The sequence below is a fragment of the Orycteropus afer genome, unplaced genomic scaffold (assembly GCF_000298275.1).
Source record: "Orycteropus afer afer isolate SDZICR_OR568_19922 unplaced genomic scaffold, OryAfe1.0 scaffold00015, whole genome shotgun sequence".
In the NCBI taxonomy this organism is placed as follows: domain Eukaryota; kingdom Metazoa; phylum Chordata; class Mammalia; order Tubulidentata; family Orycteropodidae; genus Orycteropus; species Orycteropus afer.
Genome location: NW_006921602.1, coordinates 19667589 through 19688038, shown reverse-complemented (window position 1 = coordinate 19688038; position 20450 = coordinate 19667589). Strand labels below are relative to the sequence as shown.

General features: G+C 38.2%; 1 protein-coding gene and 1 pseudogene across 1 annotated transcript in view; one reads left to right on the top strand and one right to left on the bottom strand.

Annotated features, from left to right (window-relative positions):
* Window positions 1–19054, bottom strand: part of ADAM10 (ADAM metallopeptidase domain 10) — a 149545-nt gene extending 130491 nt beyond the window's left edge. Inside the window, exon 1 of the mRNA XM_007958450.2 lies at window positions 18909–19054. The gene's annotated coding sequence lies outside the window, so the exon portion shown is untranslated. The remainder of the gene's footprint in view (window positions 1–18908) is intronic.
* On the top strand, window positions 10816–12067 carry LOC103212468 (annotated as a pseudogene).
* Window positions 19055–20450: the final 1396 nt, after the last annotated feature.

Sequence of the window (20450 nt, the reverse complement as noted above, 5' to 3'; positions counted from 1 at the left end):
CCACCAGCCACTCCTCGGAAGGAAGGTTGGGCAATCCTACTTCCGTAGTGATACTGCCTTGGAAACCCAAGGAGGGGTCGCTGTGAGTCAGGGCTGACTCGATGGCACATAACAACAACAACAAGAAGCCAGGGCAATAAGGCAAGAAAGAGAATTGGTAAGGAAGAAGTAAAACTACCCCAATTTACTGATGATATGAACCTATACATAAAAAACCCAAGAGACTCAGCAAAAAAAAAAAAAAGAAAACTACTGCAACTAATTGAGAGATACAGCTCTGGTAGTGTAGTGCCTAAGGCACTTGACTGCTAACCAGAAGGCTGGCAGTTCAAACCACCAGCCACTCCTCGGAAGGAAGATGAGACAATCTACTTCCGCAGTGATACTGCCTCAGAAACCCTAGGAGAGGTCGCTATGAGTCAGGTCCGACTCGACAGCACTAACAACAACAACAACAAGCATAATGGCAGGACACAAGATCAACATACAAAAATCACTTGGATTCCTCTATACCAGCAAAGAGAGTGCTGAAAAGGAAATAAGGGAATCAATACCATTTACAGCAGCTACCAAAAAAATAAAATACTTGGTAATAAAATTCACTAGGGACATAAAAGACCTGTAAAAAGAAAACTACAAATCACTACTTCAAGAAACCATTAAGAGAACTACATAGATGGAAGAACATACCATCATGGATAAGAAGATTGAATATTATGAAAATGTCAATACTACCCAAAGCAATCTATACATTCAATGCAATCCCAATCCAGATCCCATCAGCATTCTTTAAGGATATAGAAAACCCAATCAATAATTTTATATGGAAAGGAAAGAGACCTCGAATAAGCAAAGCACTATTGGAGAACAACAACAAAGTAGGAGGTCTCACTCTCCTGGATCTCAAAACACATAATACAGCCACAGTAGTCAAAATAGTCTGGTACTGGTACAACGACAGACACACAGAACAGTGGAACAGAACTGAGAACTCAGAAATAGATCCATCGACCTATGGTCAGCTGATTTTTGACAAAGGGTTGAAATCCAGTAAATGGGGAAGAGATGGTCTCTTTAACAAATGGTGCTGGTGAAAGTAGATATCCATTTGCAGCAAAACAAAACAAAATCCATACCTCACACCACACACAAGAACTAACTCCAGCTGGATCAAAGATTTAAGATTAACAATCCAATTAAAAAATGGGCAAAAATCATGAACAGCCACTTCACCAGAGAGGATATTCAGGCAGCCAATGAATACATGAAGAAATGTTCACAATCTTTAGCCATCAAGACCAATGCAAATCAAAATAATAACGAGATACCACCCACTCCAACATTAATGGCAAAGTTCAACAAGGCAGAGAATAAAAAAATACTAGAGAGGGTGTGGAGGCATTAGGACTCTCATAAACTGATGGTGGGACTGTAAAATGATACCACCACTGTGGAAAGCTATATTGCGACTCCTTAAAAAGCTGTAATTAGAAATACCATCTGACCCAGCAATCCCATTACGAGGTATATATACTAAAAAAGTGAGAGCCAAGACAAGAATAAATATATGCACACCCATGTTCATTGCAGCACTATTTACAATAGCAAAAAGATGGAAACAACCTATGTGTCCAACAACAGAAGAATGGATAACCAAACTATGGTACATACACGCAAAGGAATACTATGCAACACTAAAGAATAACGTAGAATCTGCAATGTAGTGCATAACATAGATGAACTTGGAGGACACTATGCTGAGTGAAGTAAGTCAATCACAGAAGGACAAATATAGCATGAGTTCATTATTGTAAAAAGTCAAGGAAAGGTTTATATATGGAAGGAAACTTTCTTTGCTGGTTACTTACCAGGGATGGGGGAGGGTGGGGAGGGAACACTGGAGGAAAAAAAAAATGCAATGATCCATAGGGGAAAAAAATAAAATTTATATTATTTACAAAAGGAGCCTAAAAAAAAAAAAAGACCAAAATTACTGGTCAGATACAGACTGGAAGAACCCCAAGACTATGGCCCCAGGTTACCCTTCTGGCCTAGAACAGGACTCCTTTTTGTGGATTAGCTCTCAGCCAAAGAGTGTAAAGGCCTACAAGCAGAACACCTACCCCATGGAGATGCACCACTTAGCCTAGGCAGATGCATCCCTGACATCAAACAACTCTGACAGATCAGAAGGGCAACATTTGCATAGGAAGAAAGCTGGTCAGACAGGAATGCATAGATAAGAAGGACATAGAGAAGGGATGGTAACAGGCAGGAGACAAGAGTTGTTTATTGTTGGGATTTTAATTGGTGCCATGAAACCAAACTGTATGAACTGTTCAAAGTAAAACGAATCTACTTTGTAAACCTGTACCCAGATCACAATAAAAAACAAAAATTATTTCTTAAAATGAGTTGCCAATGTTAACATCAAATATTACTATGAGTCAATTATCTACTTGATTTCATCTAGGGCATTTTTTGTAGAAAATACTTTTTGTCAAATTATCTCACAGAAGCCTAAGATTAAAAAAAAAAAAAAAAGATAAAAATAAAACAGGTTAATAGAAGTATAAAGGGCAGAATCTGCCCATGTGTATCCACTGGAGAGTACCTAAGACATCCTCCACAAAAATTCTAAGGTTCTGGAGTTTGAAAAACACAGTTACAGGATTAACTGATGGCAATGAGGGAGAAAAATTATCTCACAATACATAAACAAAATCTAAATTAGTTCCCAAGGAAGATAAAAATGAAACTAATACTTAAGCTAAAGTAAGTTACTTTGTGTTCTGTAAGAAACAAACAAATCATCAGTGTGGGTTTTTCCCACATACAGGAAAGCCAAGGGAAAAATCTGACATAATGTCATGATTACTTAACATGATCGAAGGAATTATACATGATTACACATATATCATGTATTACACGATTGTTGTTGTTGTTGCTGTTGTTGTTAGGTGCCACTGCGTCGGCTCTGACTCACAGCAACCCCATATACAACAGAACAATACACGATCCAGTCCTGTGCCAGCCTCACAATACTTACTATACCCTCAACCCATTGCTGCAGCCACTGTGTCAATCCATCTCATTGAGGGCCTTCCCCTTTTTCGTTGACCTTCCACTTTACCAAGCATGATGTCCTTCTTCAGGAAATGGTCCTTTCTGACAACATGACCAGAGTAGGTCAAACTAAGTCTGGCCATTCTCACTTCCAAGGAGCATTCTGGCTGCACTTCATCCAGGACAGATTTGTTAGTTCTTTCTGCAGTCCATGGTACTTTCAGTATTCTTCGCCAACACCACAACTCAAAACCATCAACTCTTTTTTGGTCTTCTTTACTTATTACCTACTTTTCACATGCATATGAGGCAATTAAAAATACCATGGCTTGGGTTAGGCGCACCTTCGTCTTCAAAAAGACATCTTTGCACTTCAGCACTTTAAAGAGGTCTTTTGCAGCAGATTTGCCCAGTGCACTATGTCCTTTGATGTCTTCACTGCTGCTTCCACTGGTGCTGACTGTGGAACCAAGTAATAGATAATCTTTGAAAACTTCAATCTTTTCTCCATTTATTGTAATACTGCTTATAGGCCTCGTTGTGAGGATTTTTGTTTTATGTTGAGATGTAATCCATACTACAGACTACAGTCTTTAATCTTCATCAGTAAGTGCTTCAAGTCATCCTTAACTTCAGTAAGCAAAATTGTGTCATCTGCATATCATATAGGTTGTTAATGATTGTTCCACCAATCCTGATGTCACGTTCTTTGTACAGTCCAGCTTCTCAAATTATTTGCTCAACATACTGAATAAGTGCAGTGAAAGGATACAACCCTGACAAACTCCCTTCCTGATTTTAGACCATGCAATATCCCCTTGTTCTGCTCAAACGACAGCTTCCTGGTCTATGTACAAGTTCCTCATGATCACAATTAAGAGTTCTGGAATTCCCATTCTTCTCAATGCTATATCCGTAATTTCTCATGATCCACACAATCAAATGCTCTTGCATAGTCAATAAAACACAAGTAAACATCTTTCTGGTAATCTTTGCCTTCAGCCAAGATCCATTTGACATGACAATGGTATCTCTCATTCCACAGCTTCTTCTGAATCCAGCCTGCATTTCTGGAAGTACTCTGTCAATATACTGCTACAACCGTTTTCGAATTATCTTCAGCAAGATTTTAGTTGCATGTGATATTAATGATACTGTTCAATAATTTCCACATTCTGTGCGATCACCTTTCTTTGGAATGGGTACAGATACAGATCTCTTACAGTCAGCTGGCCAGGTAGCTGTCTTCCAAATTTCCTGGAATTGACAAGTGAGTGCCTCCAACGCAGCATCCATTTGTTGAAACATCTTGTGTTAGACTGGGTTCTCTAGAGAAACAAAACCAGTAAAGCTCATGTGTGTGTGTGTGTGTGTGTGTGTGGAGAGAGAGAGAGAGATTTAGCTTAGGAAAAGGCTCACACACTTATAGAAGCTGGCAAGTCTAAAGTTCCTGGATCAAACGTCAAGCTGGAGGCTTTTCCACATCAAGCTGGAGGCTTTTCCTGACTCTTGCAGCCGCAGGGGCTGAGGAGCTCAGAGCTGGCTGGCAGTATACGGGCTGCTGACTTCAATGAATGATGAATCCAAGATCTCCAGGCTGAATGGTGGATTGTTCACTCACAGACAGTTGTAGGCAGCACAATAGAATCTCGATCTAAGAAGAATGTCTCCTCTCCCAGGATGTCCATAAATATACTGGAAGCAGGCCACACCCCTAGGGAAACTCCCTTTCAACAGATTGGCCACTCAAAACATAGCCATCTGATCCCATCATGGAAACAACCACAGCACAACAGCTCAAACCACACAGAATTGTGGTCCAGTCAAGTTGACACACAGCTCCAACTATCACACATCTCAGTGGATTATTCTGTCAATTCCTGAAGCCTTGTCCTTTACCAATTCCTTCAGTGCACCTTTGGCTTCTTCCTTTAATACCATTAGTTCTTGATCATACGCCACCTCCTGAAATGGATGAATATCAACCAAGTCTGTTTGGTATAGTAACTCTGTGTATTCCTTCCATCTTCTTTTAATGTTTCCTGAATCATTCAATATTGTGCTCATTAGAATCTTTCAATATTGCAACTCAAGGCCTGAATTTTTTCCTCAGCTTTTTCAGCCTGAGAAATGCCAAGTATGTTTTTCCCTTTAGTTTTCTAACTCCAGGTGTTTGCACATTTCATTATAATAACTAACTTAGTCTTCTCGAGCTGCCCTTTGAAATCTTGTTTAGCTCTTTTACCTTGTCAACTCTTCCATTTGTTTTAGCTACTCTCCATTCTTCTCACATTCATTTTGGTCTTTTCTTCCTTTCCTGTCTTTTTAATGACCTCTTGCTTACTTCATGGATGATGTTCTGGATGTCATCCCATGATTCCTCTGGTTTTCAGTCATTGGTGTTCAATGCATCAATCTATTCTTTAGATGGTCTCTAAATTCAGGAGGAATATAATCGAGGTCATATTCTGGCTCTTGTGGATTTGTTTTGATTGTCTTCAGCTTCAACTTGAACTTGCATATGAGCAGTTGATGGTCTGTTCCACAGTCAGCTCCTGGCCTTGTTTCAGCTGAAGATATTGAGCTTTTCCATCTCCTCCTTCCACATATGTAGTCAATCTGATTCTTGTCACGTCCTTCTGGTGAGGTCCATGTGTATAGCTACCATTTACATTGTTGAAAACAGACATTTACAATGAATAAGTTGTTGGTCTTGCAAAATTCTATCATGTGATCTCCAGCACCACTCCTATCACCAAGGCCGTGTTTTCCAACTACCAGTGATTCTTCTTTGTTTCGAACTTTTGCATTCCAATCACCAGTGATAATCAACACATCTTGATTGCATATTTGGTTAATTTCAAACTGCAGAAGTTGATAAAAATCTTTAATTTCCTCGTCTTTGGCTGTTGGTTCATAAATTTGAATAACAGTAATATTTAGTGGTCTTCCTTGGTGGTGTTGTTATTTGTAAGTCACATCGAGTCAGCTCTGACTCCTAGCGACCTATGTACAATAGAACGAAATACTGCCTGGTGCTGTGCCAGCCTTATAACCTTTGCTATACTTGAAACCATCATTGCAGCCACTGTGTCAATTCATCTCGTTGAGGGCTTCCCCTTCTTTGCTGAACCTCCACTTTACCAAGTATGATATCCTTCTCCAAGGAATGGTCCCTTCTGACAATATGATCCAAGTAGGCCAGACAGTCAGGCCATTCTCGCTTCCAAGGTACATTCTGGCGAGACTTCTTCCAGGAAAGATCTGTTAGTTCTTTTGGCAGTCCATGGTACTCTCTGTATTCTTTGCCAACATCACAACTCAAAAGCATCAACTCTTCTTCGGTCTTCTTTGCTCATTATCCAGCTCTCACATGCATATGAAATGACTGAAAATACTATAGCTTCGGTTAGGCACGTCTTAGTCTTCAAGGAGACATCTTTGCCCTTCAGCACTTTAAAGAGGTCTTCCTTGTAGGCAACTGGATATTATCCTATCACTGACAGCACTGTACTTCAGGACAGATCATGAAACATTCTTTGTGATGATGAATGCCACGCCATTCCTCTTTGTCATTCCTGGCATAGTAGATCATATGGTTGTCTGATTCAAAATGGCCAAAAACAGTCCATTTCAGCTCACTGATGCCTACGATATCGATCTCCATGCATTCCATTTCATTTTTGACAACTTTCAATTTTCCTAGATTCACACTTCATACATTCCATGTTCTGATAATTAATGGATGTTTGCAGCTGTTTCTTTCCATTTTGAGTCACGCCATATAAGCAAATGGAGGCCCTGAAAGCTTTACTCCATCCACATCATTAAGGTTGGCTTTACTCTGAGGAGTCAGCTCTTCCCCTGCTGTTTTTTGAGTGCCTATTGACCTGAGGGGCTCATCTTCTAGCACTACATTGGACAATGTTTCAGGAATATTCATAAAGTTTTCCAGTAATGTATCAGACAATGTTTCACTGCTATTCATAAGGTTTTCACTGGCCAGTTCTTTGAGAATTGGATGGCTCTTCCTTCTTCCAAGTCTTAGTCTGGAAACTCCACTGAAACCTGTCCACCATGGGTAACCCTGCTGGCATTCAAAGCACTGGTGGCATAACTTACAGCCTCACAACAGCACACAAGCCACCATAGTACAACAAACTTGACAGACGAGTGGTGGAGTCTACGTGATTATAGATAAGTAAATGTATGTATTGGCAAAAAAAAAAAAAAAGATGTCTGTAAAAAAAAATTTACAACCTCATCCAAGCAAAACTAATGCACATAACACTGAAACAACAACAAGATTTCAGAGTAGAAGACTTCAATTATTCACATACATAATGCAAATCAAATGTTGTTGTCGTCGTTGTTATATGCCATCGAGTCGGACCCGACTCATAGCGACCTCTCCTTGGGTTTCCGAGGCAATATCACTACGGAAGTAGACTGCCCAACCTTCCTTCCAAGGAGTGGCTGGTGGGTTTGAACCTCCAGCCTTCTCGTTAGCAGACAAATGCCTTAGGCATTATGCTACCAGAGCTCACATATCAAATGTAGAAAATCCTAACGATCACCTAAACTTACTAATTTTACAAATCAGAAAAGGATGACTAATCAAGATTACACACACAAAAAAATCAGGGCTTCAATCAGAAACAAGGTCTTCCAATTAGCCAGCCAACCTGTGACCTTTCCACCATACCAATCTACAATTTTATGTTACAGGTTTCCCCTCTTATCCAAAAGTATAATGTTCCTATGAAACCTTCCATAAGCCAAAATGGCATAAAGCAAAGAAGCAATTATCATTAATTTACACAGGAAAAATTTTTGAGTGCTCCCAGGCCCAAAAAATGACCTAACAAATCATATTAAATAATACATAAATCTTAAAATAACACTAACATATAGTGTTCACAGACACAGTTCAAAGCTATGGTGGCTTGATGCTGAGATGCCAAGTGTAGTTTTCAGGTGAAGGAGCTTGGTGACGCTACTCTCACTGCTCAGGGTACGTACTATCTCTTTAATTGCTCACTGCAAAACGAACATTGAATGTCAATTTCGCTTTGCTTTTTGCCCTTTTTCATAAAAATTAAATAAAATTCTCTTTAGATTTTTTTTGGTTAGTGAAAACAGGTACTGACATAGGTAGAAATATATGATAGTATATAAGGAACTTCCAGAACGGCAAAATACTGGACACCTTCCTAGTCAATAACAACAAAGATGAACTGCTTATACAGCATAATCAATCACATTATCATACCTAAAAGAAGACTGTGTCAATGGAAGGGAATCTAAAAGCTGAACATGAAGAGGACTTGAATCACTTAGTGATGAAGATCAAAGACTACAGTCTTCAATATGAATTACACCTCAACATAAAATAAACAAAAATCCTCACAACTGAACTAATAAGCAACACCATCATAAATGGAGAAAAGATTGAAGTCAAGGATTTAATTTTACTTGGATTCACAATCAATGCTCATGGAAGCGACAATCAAGAAGTCAAACAAGGTATGTCTATGAAGCTTGGAGTGTACCCAACACCATGTATAGCGTTGGCAGACAATGGTCCTATAAGTTTATTTGTATGATCTGAATTCCCAGTTGTATAGTAGAGCTGAAAGGGGCAGGTTGTAGTCATTTCTTGGTCACAGCCAGCTCCCTAGAGGGACCGAGTAGTTGAACGCGTGGGCTCGAGACCATAGTCGGAGGGGACATCAAGCCCAATTGGCGTAACACACCACACAAAACATTGTTCCACCTCCTACTTTGGCAAGTAGCAACTGGGATCTTAAAAGCTTGCAAGCTACCATCTAGATGCAACGATGGGTCTCTCCTCATCCAGAGCAAAGAAGAATGAAGAAAACCAAAAATTCATGGAAACAATTAGTCCTAGCGACTGGTACACCATCCGATCTGCAGTATAAATGACTATGAGACCAGAAGAACTAGATGGTGCCCAGCTACCACTGTCAACCACTTGGAAGGAGATCTATGTAGGACATCCTGGATGGAGAAGGAGAACAATGTGGAACAAAAGTCAAAATCACTTGGAGAAAATAAAAAGGGGGGTTTGCTGGTCCGATAGAGCCTGGTGTAACCACTGAGACTATGGCCCCTAACTGCCCTTCAGGTCTGGAATTGAACCTACACCTGTGGCTTCCAACCAACCAAAAGATAGGCATATGAGTTGAACATTTACCTGAGGTAGATACACTCCTTGGAGAGAACAATCATGGGAGGAAGAAAGGCTGCTTATGCACAGGGAGACAGCTCAGGGGGCAGGCATGCATGGAGGGATGGACAGAGGGAAGAGGTAATTATCAGGAGGAAGTGGGAGGGGAGCTGTTGCATTGTGGTAAATTGTGGTCAACGTGATGAGACAAAGTGTATGTGAACTGCTGTATGGAAAGTGAATTTGCTCTGTAAATTTTCACCCAAATCACAATTTAAAAAAAAGAAGTCAAACAGTGTATTGCACTGGTCAAATAAGACCTCTTTAAAGTGTGAAAAAGCAAAGCACCTTACCCCCAAGCCATGGTATTTCCAACTGCCTCATATGCATGCAAATGCTGGACAGTGAATAAGGAAGATTGAAGAAGAATTGATATGTTTGAATTATGGTGTTGGCAAAGAGTACCAAATATAGTATGGAGTGAATGAACAAATCTGTCTTCGAAAAAGTACAGCCAGAATGCTCCTTAGAAGTAAGGATGACAAAGTCTCTCATACTTTGGCTATATTATATGGAGGGACCAGTCTGTACAGAAGGACATCATGCTTGGTAAAGTAGAGGGTCAGGAAAAAAAAAGAGGATGACCCTCAACAAGATGGACTGACAGAGTGACTGCAACAAAGGGGTCAAACACAGCAATGATTGTGAGGATGGTGCAGGACTTGGCAGAGTTTCATTCTGTTTCACACAGGGTCACTATGAGTCAGAACCAACTTGATGGCACCTAACAACTACAATAACTTGAAGAAAAGCAAATCAAGGTAGAATGGCAAGAGGAAAGAAGGATGCTATTTTATAAAGGGTGGTTAGGGGTGGCTTTGCTGAAAAGATAACATCTCAATGATGTGAAGAATCAAGAGCTACGGGGTTATGGAATAGAGATGAGAAAGGGTTTCAAGGAAAAGAACTCCAAGTGCAAATGTTTTGTTACCTATTTATTCACCAAAATAATGAAGGAAAAAAAAAAGCTCATTTTAAATATTTAATAAAATAAGCTCCTGGATAGTCAATGCAGTCAGTGCACTCACTGCTAATCAAAAAGTTTGGAGGTTCAAGTCCACTCAAAGATCCCTCCAAAGACAGGTCTGGCAATCTGCATCTGAAAAATCACCCACTAAAAACTGTATGAAGGACCATTCTACTCCGTTACATACTGGTTGGTTATAAACACCATAGCAATTAGTTGGTTAAGAAGAATAAGGTGAAGCAATAAAACAGACAGAGAGTTGGTACGTCCCATAGTTTCACACAGACCTGAGAGTTGAGGGGAAAGTATGTTTTCCATAATTTGCCAAAAAAAAAAAAAAAAAAAAATCCTCCATTCCATATACAATAAATTAGCCTACCAATGACTGATTAAGAACAACTGCTGGAAAGCAACATATGGAACCCAAGTGAGTGGAGCCAGCAAAGTTCTGTTGGTCCATAAGGAGGAGACGCAGCCTAGATGAAGAGATTGTGATGGAATGGTGAATACTTTCATTTGTAGACAAGAAAATATGGATCAACCATTTACTATAAATCTTCTGAAAAAGTTAGCTGCTATGCTTGACTATATGTTTCCCTAAGCCAGAAGAGTGAACCAGCTTGGCTGTAATGTTACAATCAACAAAAGTATCACTATACAACATTGCTTTAGATCTGGAGTAAAAATGGCAAGTATGGTATCAGTGTCTTTAAAAGAAGGAAACTGAAAATGCCTTTGTTCCTTGTAATAAATTTACAACTATGTTTGTAAAAAAGCTTCCCATCGAGATTACCAACAATGTATAGTATTCAAAAAGCAAGATATTATGAACAAACTGGAGACTACATTCCCAAGAAGAGATGAATTGAAAAAGGACACTTAAAAGAAATATAATGTAGAATACCAAGAATATTTGCAAAGCAAAAATAAATATAAAGCTGAAAATTATTTGGAATTGAATCATCAGAGATTGACAGAGGCAGAAAGGAAGCACATTGCTTAAATGTGCCAGCCAGCAGCTAGAAACAGAGCAGTTTCTGTTTTTCAGAGATCAACTAAAGAAGCAAGAATTAACCAAGGGTCAGATATGCAGTCAGGAAACCCTGGTGGTGTGTCTGAGCAGACTGATGGGAGTGTTTTGTCCTGCTTTTCAACACATCAGAACAACTGCTTACTGAATGTATTTGCGGATCAACCTAATAAAAGTAAATGCTAGCCACTTCCTTCTGTAAACAGGGCCTTAAAGTCAGCAGCTACTCTAAGTGCTGTTCAGAATTTAGTGGATGAAGGAAGTGACATGCATAGTCTTACCAAGAGATCTTTGCCACAAATCTCTGCTGCTGGCAGAACCTAATACAGTACTCTGTGGAAAACTGACACATAATGAATTTACTATTAGCTATGTAATAGTGCCCAAAACAGTTTGCAGGACCAGACTAACGCAACATGGACAATGTAGAAGAATTACTCCGTGTTCAGGGTCAACACAATCTCCTCACTCTAGGATGGATCCGTATACATTTCACCCAAACTGCATTCTTAGCCACAGCACGAATCTTCATACTCAGTGTCCCCATAAGCTCATGATGCCAGAAGCTATTGCCATTGTTCATTCATTAAAGCATAAAGACACTGGCATCTTTAAGCTCACTGGTGCTAGCATGCTTAAGGTTCCTGCTTGTAAAAAGGTCTTTCATCCACACCCCAAGAACCGCAGGCCATTCAGTATATGCAAATATGTGTTGGTAAAAGACATAAAATCAATTGTGCTAGATCTGAGGTAGCATGTTCTAAAGATTAGCAAGCACAATCAGCTCCAGACACCTACCCATGGACATGTGGTTAGCTGATTTTATAAAGATGTTTCCAAAAATGCCTTATTTATACATTTTAAACCAGAAGATTTGGTATTTATTGCTTTTGCACATTTTAAAGTTTTCTTTTGGGGTTATTCCAGCTCAAGAGAGGTTACAGTGGTGTTAAATCAATACCTATTAATGTACTCAAATACTACTATACTTGATAATAAACTGTGCTGTGAACAATGACAAAAAATAGAACCACCACTGAAAGAGGTTAAGATCTTCCTCACTATAAAATATTTAAGCTGAAAAATCTATCTCTTAATATTGTAGTTGCAGTGTAGTAAATTACTTTGTGTGGCTTTTCTACCCAAAGTCTTTGTAAACTCCAAGGTGGGATTTTCTATGAGCAACTGAGGAGCTCCTGATTGCTGAAGCTATCCACCTGGGTTATTTCTGTTGGACATGGCACAATACAATGTTCTGGGAGGTTCCCACTCTCTCTCACGTGCTTAGAGTTCTGATGCTGTGATTGGCTAGTTTGACCACCCTTCCAGGCTCAAAAGGAGGCCTCCTGGAGGCAGAACTCTCTCTGACTGCTGGTTGAGGAAGATGCGCTCCTGAAAGAGACACGCACCCCGGAAAGAGACACGTGCTGCTGAGAAAGAGGCGCAAGAGATGTGCATCGCTGAGTGAGACACCGAGGGACCAGCACTGCTGGGAAAGAGACTGTGAGAGACTGTTTGCTGAGGGACGGTGGGCTGGGAGAGAGACTGAGCATTCTTTCTGAACTTGAGTTGTAGCCTGGTGCTTCCCTAATAAACCCCGTAATCCGCGAGTTCTGTGTGGCCACTGCAGCGAATTATCGAACCCAGGAGAGAGGTGGTAGGTGCTTTGGGAGGAACGGTTGGAGAAAAGACTGGAGGGAGGCAGCATGTCTGGCCTCTCAGGAATAGGCCTTGGGCTATTGACAGTAATTCTGTCTTCCTCTTGTGGGATTAGAGGAGGTCAGAACATGTGGCCTCCTCACCGTTTTTGCAGTAGTGTACTTTATTACCAATCAAATTAAATATGTCATAGTAGCTGATAGTTCACTTTTTCTTATTAAACTCTATGGTAATGGCCAATCCTAAATAAAAGTATTATATATAAAAACCAAACTGGTTGCCATCAAGTTGACACCGACTCATAGCAACCCTACAGGACAGAATAGTACTGCTCCATAGGGTTTCCAAGGCTGTAAACTTTATGGAAGCAGACTACTGCATCTTTCACTAATAGGGGGGATGGGGGATTCAAACTGCAAACCTTCCAGTTAGCAGCCATGTGCTTTAACCACTGTTTCACGTGGCTCTTTTAGTTGTATATCATCTACGTAAATTCATCTCCTTAACAGCACTTACCACCACTCATCTATCAGTTTGTTGTACTGTGATGACTTGTGTGTTGCTGAAAGCTGTGCCATCACTATTTCAAATACCAGCAAGGTCACCATGGTTGGCAAGTTTCAGTGAAGCTTACAGATTAAAACACACTAGGAAGAAAGGCCTGCTGATCTACTTCTGAAACTTAGCCAGTAGAAATCTTATGGATTGTCACAGAACACTGTCCAACTCACTTGCATTGGACACGTCATTAGGAAGGCTCATTCACTATTTGGTAAAGTAGAGGCCCAATAAGGGAGAAAGACTCTTGATGAGATGGGCTGGCACAAAAGCCACAAGGATGAAGTCAAACATGCCAATGATTGTGAGGATGACACAGGACCAGGCAACATTTTGTTCTGTTGTACCTAAGGTCATCATGAGTCAGTAGTGATCAGCACTTTATGTTTATAAACATTGTGCTACCTTCATACTGCTTAATGCATTCATGCCTTCATTCATTCATTCATCCCCTCATTCAACATAACTTAAATGAACAAACAAAAAAGATAAATAAGACTCAGCCTCTGTCCTTCAGCCTCAGAGGGAGAAGAAAACAAAGTTATAATAAAATGTTAATATACTAAAAATATAATAAAATTTAATATAAGAAGTTATAATGAAATGTGATAAATGCATTAACTGACATACATACATACATGCATCTTACTAAGTTAGTTTACAGAAAGAAGCAATGCTCTAAAGTACCACTCAGGCATCCCATGTATCAGAACTTATCCAAGTAAAGCAATTTCTGAAATCTAGGAAAACTGTTTCTGAATTTCTCAGCAAAGGTAAGTGATGAATTTTACCCTGTATTTACTTTCAAAATATTTAAAAATTCTAGTAAGTATTATTGAAGTTTATCATCTATCTTTCCTCAACAACAGTAACAGTGGTTTAGTTACACTTTTATTTTCAAACAACTTTAAACTTCAAATAATAGTTTTTCATGAGCTTCTTAATTCTTAAGACTTTGATTTTTAAAGAATCTAAATGTTTTATCATTTAACAGTAACAGCTACCTTGGAATATGATATACTCTTGTTATTTAGGAAGTTCAGAAGCCAAGCTGAAAGAAGTTTATATGGTTTAGGCATAAAACAAATACCACAAACAATGACTTTAATACTTACATACACTTATGTATGTACACAAGCTGTGCTAGTACCCAGAAACACAAGTCATAATTGTCTAATTAAGTAGAATTCTTTTCAGGTACACTACTCTTTTTATGTCTAAGTTTAAACTGCACAATATTTAATGTATTTTGTCTGTAATTTATTAAAGTATGCTGATACTCTAGTGAACTAAACCAAAAAACTAAACTCACTGCCATCGAGTCAAATCTGATTCACAGTGACGTTATAAGATGTAATGGAGATGGCCCCATAGGGTTTCCAAGGCTGTAAATCTTTACAGAAGCAGACTGACACATCTTTCTCCCATACAGCAGTGGTGGGGGGTGGGGGTTCAAACTGCTGAACTACTGATGGAAAAAATGGATTAAGAAGTCCAGGCACAACGCATAAGGTCAGTATATATTTTAAGCCTGGGGTACAGCTAACTATTATCCAAAGTTGTCCTAAGACTATATTTGTTATGAAGCTTGGTCTTCCAATCATCATACTGTTGCTTTATCACAATGCTTATTAGTAGTACAAATTTGTAATTTGTATTCTATAACCAAATTATCAGTAACTTATATGTAGATGCAAATCACGTTTAGGGAGGGTTCTATTGTACCAAACTAACATTTTTTATATGGTGGACAGGGAGGAAAGACTTAGCATGAAGTCTATAATTAGACAAGTCATTTTGTTGACCTATTTTGAGGAAAAGGAAAAATAAAATCATCACGCTATCACATTTTTAGATAAGGTGAATTAGGCAAGCAGTTACAATAACCATGTTTAATGATGCAAATTCAGAGACAGCCTGAACATACAAATATAATAACTGAGAGAATATCTGAAATTGGATATATTCTAGAAAATATAGTACACTTATATTATTAAACAGATTTTAAAAGACCTAGCATGACCACTTATATACAGCATGAGATTTCTTAGATCCTGGAACTTTACTGAGAGCCTCAGCCAGAAGTAAGTTCTGCCTCTTTAAAGCAGCATATCATATTATTATAATGTCTTATATATATCTTATTGCTCCTCTATGATCTATGTTTGATTTGTATTACTATTATTCCCAGGTTGCTATGAGTTAGAATCTACTTGATGGCACTTAATAACATCATCCATAGTCCCAACTAGGTAACTTTTAGTTGTCAGTCAGTAAATATTTGTTAGATGACTAAATAATAACATTCACTCACTCACTGACACATATAGTTAAGAGCTAAGGATTTGGTTTTACCATATATCTGAATTATGTGATAGACCTAATGAAAATCTTATAACGTAACAGGAATATGGTATCCAAACCAAAAGCAGCTAAAATCTTACCTTTTCCTTTTGACAATCAAGTAATATTTGGGATTGAATGTAGTATTCAATTTATTTTGAGACAGTCACTAAAAACTTAGGAAGGACAATGACTGCATATTGTTTCATGGTACTAATAAAGAATGGATAATTTAAAAATATCTGAAGCTAAGGGTCATAAAAATTTTCATAAATTGTCACTAAAACAGATCTTGAAATGAATCCTTTTTCTCTTTCAAACCAAATTAAGAGATTTTGTACCTCGAAAGTATTTTTCTTCTATAATGATCATTATTTTTATTACTTATTATTTATTACTTCTGTAATGAGGAAAATACAATCAATTTAAGTAATACATTTATTTATTCCATGTGTAAAATACTTCAAGTTTCAGAACATTTTCTGATTATCTGCATTTTCTTTCATTAAAGTCCTTTTTAAGCATCTGTACTATATATGCATGATAACGGACAAGACTAAATGCTAGCCAGGATATCTCCTTGTGAGGGACAAAAAACAAAACTACAGAAAAATAAACTATACACATGTGAAAAGGAAGAGGGCACTAATCAAATGCTGATGGTACAGAAAACCAATTTAAAATTTCAGAGGAAGGGGAAATGCTTCAAAGGGTAGTACCTAAATTGTGCATTAAAAGATGATTAGGATTTTAGGTAAATGACAAAAAGAACAAACACTACATGGTTATATTCAGCAAACAACTGGAAGATCATTTTGGGTGAAACAGAAACTTTATTCTGGGAAAGAAATGAAATTAAGTTTAAAACAATGTTGTTGTTGTTGTTATGTGCTGTCGAGTCAGACCCAACTCATAGCAACCCCTCCTTGGGTTTCTCAGGCGGTATCACTACGGATATAGATTGCCCTCATCTTCCTTCCGAGGAGTGGCTGGTGGGTTTGAACCACCAGCCTCCTGGTTAGCAGTCAAGTGCCTTAGGCACTACACTACCAGAGCTCCTTAAAACAATAGAAGAAAGCAAAGACTCGAACAAGAAACTAGTCCACAAAACAAATATTCTATACAAACCACAGCCTAATCTACCATGAGATCAGAACTAGATGGTATCCAGCTATCACTAATGATCACTCCAATTAGGGCCACAATAAATGGACCCTGATAGAATGGGAGAAAAATGTGGACCAGATCAAATTCCTTAAAAAAAAGAGGGGAGGGGAGAGAATAGACCTACTGGGCTGCTTGAGATTGGAGGACTCCCCAAGACTGTTACTCTCCAAACCTTGAACCAAAACTAAGCCCTGAAGTCATTCTGTAGCTAAATAACAAACTGCCTCAAAAAATAATGAGTATTACCTGTAAGTTCCATACTGCTTTAAAAGAATCACCTAGGAGACCAAATGGTCAACAATTACTTTAAAACAAAGATGAGAATGTAAGGAGTAGGGAAACTAATCTAATGGAAATGGAACAGCCAGAACAGAAATAATGAAAATGTTCATGTATTATGAACAATGTAAGCAATGTGACTAACTGAACAACTTGTATAGGATTGTTGACAGGGAACCTAAACTGTGGTGCAAACATTTACCAAAAACACAATAAAATGTATTAAAAGTCAATAAAATAACAGAGTAGGACCAAATTATAGAGAATCTCAAAAGCCAAATAAAGATATCTGGCTAACATTCAGTCATTAATTGACAGGCTTTAGAGCAATAAGCTGACATGAAAAAGGAAGCATTTAGAGAAGAACTGTCTTAAAACTGTAAGTAGGGCAGTTTTGCTAATGAACAGAGTAGAATTTGTTGTTGTTAGTTGCCATCAAGTTGATTCTGACTCTTGACGACCCCATGTGTGCAGAGTAGAGTAGCTCCATAGGATTTTCAAAGTTGTGACCTTTCAGAAACAGATTATCAGGCCTATCTTCCCAGGCATCTCTGGTTAGGTTCAAACCGTCAAACTTTCAGCTACCTAGTCTAGTGCTTAACCATTTGCTGAAGTGAGTAATACAGATTTTGATCAGGATTACAGGGGTAGAAAAAGTACAAAAGGAATAAAAAAAAAACCTAACTACTGTCAAGTCAATTCCAACGTATAGCAAGCCCTTCTTGGGTTTCGAAGGCAGTCTCTCTAGGGAAGTAGATTGCCCAATCTTCCTTCTGAGTGGCAGCTGGTGGGTTGGAACCTCCAGCCTTCTGGTTAGCAGTCACATGCCTTAGGCACTAACCATTACAGCAGGCAAGACATCCTGACAAACTCAAGATTTTATATCTAAGTACCCATAATAGAAGAAAAGAATATGGGCAAGGTCTGGATCAAATCTATGCTGTGTGACAATAAACAAGTTATTTAACTTCTCTGAGCTTAGTTTCCTCAATATAAGAGGACATTTACTTTGGGTGTTGAGAAGATTAAATAAGAAAATTTATATAAAGTATACATGTACCTGAAACAAAACAGGCACTCAATAAATGTGATTTTTACCTCCCTTCCATTGCTCCTCTTTCTTTATTCCTTAGCAATTCTGAGAATTGAGGAATACAGCAAGTACTACTCTATGTACCGGCTGATAAAACTGAGTTTATGAGATACTGAATGACTTATTCAAACTTCAAAGACATACAACTAGTTACTATTATTGCTGGCACCAGAAGACAGATCTATTGACCATAAAACATATATGTAATAGTGGGAAACTTTGAAATAGAATTTTATTTAAAGATACATCATCTAATAATATAACAATAAAGGATCTAATGAATAATTTTAACGTTTAAATTTGAATGCTTCCTTAACAATATAAAAAGTGTAATCCATTTTAAAAGATATTTTTCAATGGATATTCCTAATTTCAGTGGAAGCTGAATTTCCAAATGGACACCTTTGCATTAGAGAAGAAAATTTAAGGGAATAAATTTCTTTTTTGAAATTAACTGAATATAAGAGTTCTTCAGACACAGTAAAAATCTACTTACCTTCCATGGGCATGAAAATCTAAGCGTAAGAACTGGTCCTCATGCAAAACTGCTCTTTTGGCACGCTGGTGTTTTTGGTGTAATGACTCCACATTGTAAGATAATCCTTCATAATGTCTAATATATTTATTTAAAGGATTTCCATATTGACCTATAAAAAAATAGACAACAGCTTAAATTAGTATGATCTTAAAGACTTCTAGTTTTTAACAAACTACCATGACTAGTCAATATTTATGAATACGTATGAAATCAACTGTCGACTAATCACAGTAATTTTTTTTTTAACATTTTGTAATGGAAATGTTTATGTATACACAGAAGTCTCAATATTAGCTGTAGGTCTGTCCTCGATGCCTTAATCAGGCTGAGGAAGTTCCCTTCTACACTGCTGACAAAAACTATTAGGAATATATGCTGACTTTTGTCAACTGCTCTTTCAGCATCTATTAAAATAATCAGTGATTTTCCTATATTAATTTATTAATATAAAAATACAAAAAAACAAACTCACTGCCATCGAGTTGATTCCAACTCATAGTGACCCCCTTTGGGTTTCTGAGGCAGTAAATCTTTACCAAAGTAGATTACCCAGTCATCCTTCCGTGGAGTGGCTGATGGGTTTGAACCGCCAATCTTCTGGTTAAAAGTCAAATGCCTTAAGCACTACTCCACCAGAGCTCCTTAGTTTATTAATATAGTGAATTAAAAAAAACAATTTTCAAATGTTAAACCAAGTTTGTGTTCCTGAGATAAACCCACTTGAACACAGTACCTTATATTTTATATATTGTTGAATTCTATTTGCTAGAATTTTGTTTATAATTTTTGTACCTATGTTCATGAAGAGGAGCCTTGGTGGTGGTGTAGTTCAGTGCTTACTGCTAAATGAAAGATCAAGCGTTTCAACCAACCAGACACACACCATGGGAAAAAGATGTGGCAGTCTGCTTCTGTAAAGATTTACGCATGGAAACCCCATGGGGCAGTTGTACTATCCTATAGGGCCACTGTGAGTTGGAATTGACTCTACAGCAAAAGGTTGGGTTTTGAGATTTGGATGTTCATGACAAATACTGGTTTGTAGCTTTCTTTTCTTGTACTATCTTTGTCAGGTTTTAGTCTAAGGGTAATGCTGGCCTCAAAGAGTAAGCTGGGAAATATTACCTCCTCTTCAATTTTCTGGGAAAACTTATGGAGAATTGGTATTATTTCCTCCTTAAATGTTTTCCAGAATTCACCACTTAAGTCATCTTGGCCTAGAGTTTCTCTGTGGGAAGGTTTGTAACTACAATTTTAATTTCACAAATAGCTTTTTTTAAAAAAGCTATTTAGGTTATCTACATCTTCTTGGGAGCTCTGGTAGCATAGTGGCTAAGGCACTTGACTGCTCACCAGATGGCTGGCGGTTCAAACCCATCAGCCACTCCTTGGAATGAAGGTTGGGCAATCCTACTTCCGTAGTGATACTGCCTCGGAAACCCAAGGAGGGGTCGCTATGAGTCAGGGCTGACTCGACAGCACATAACAACAACAACAACA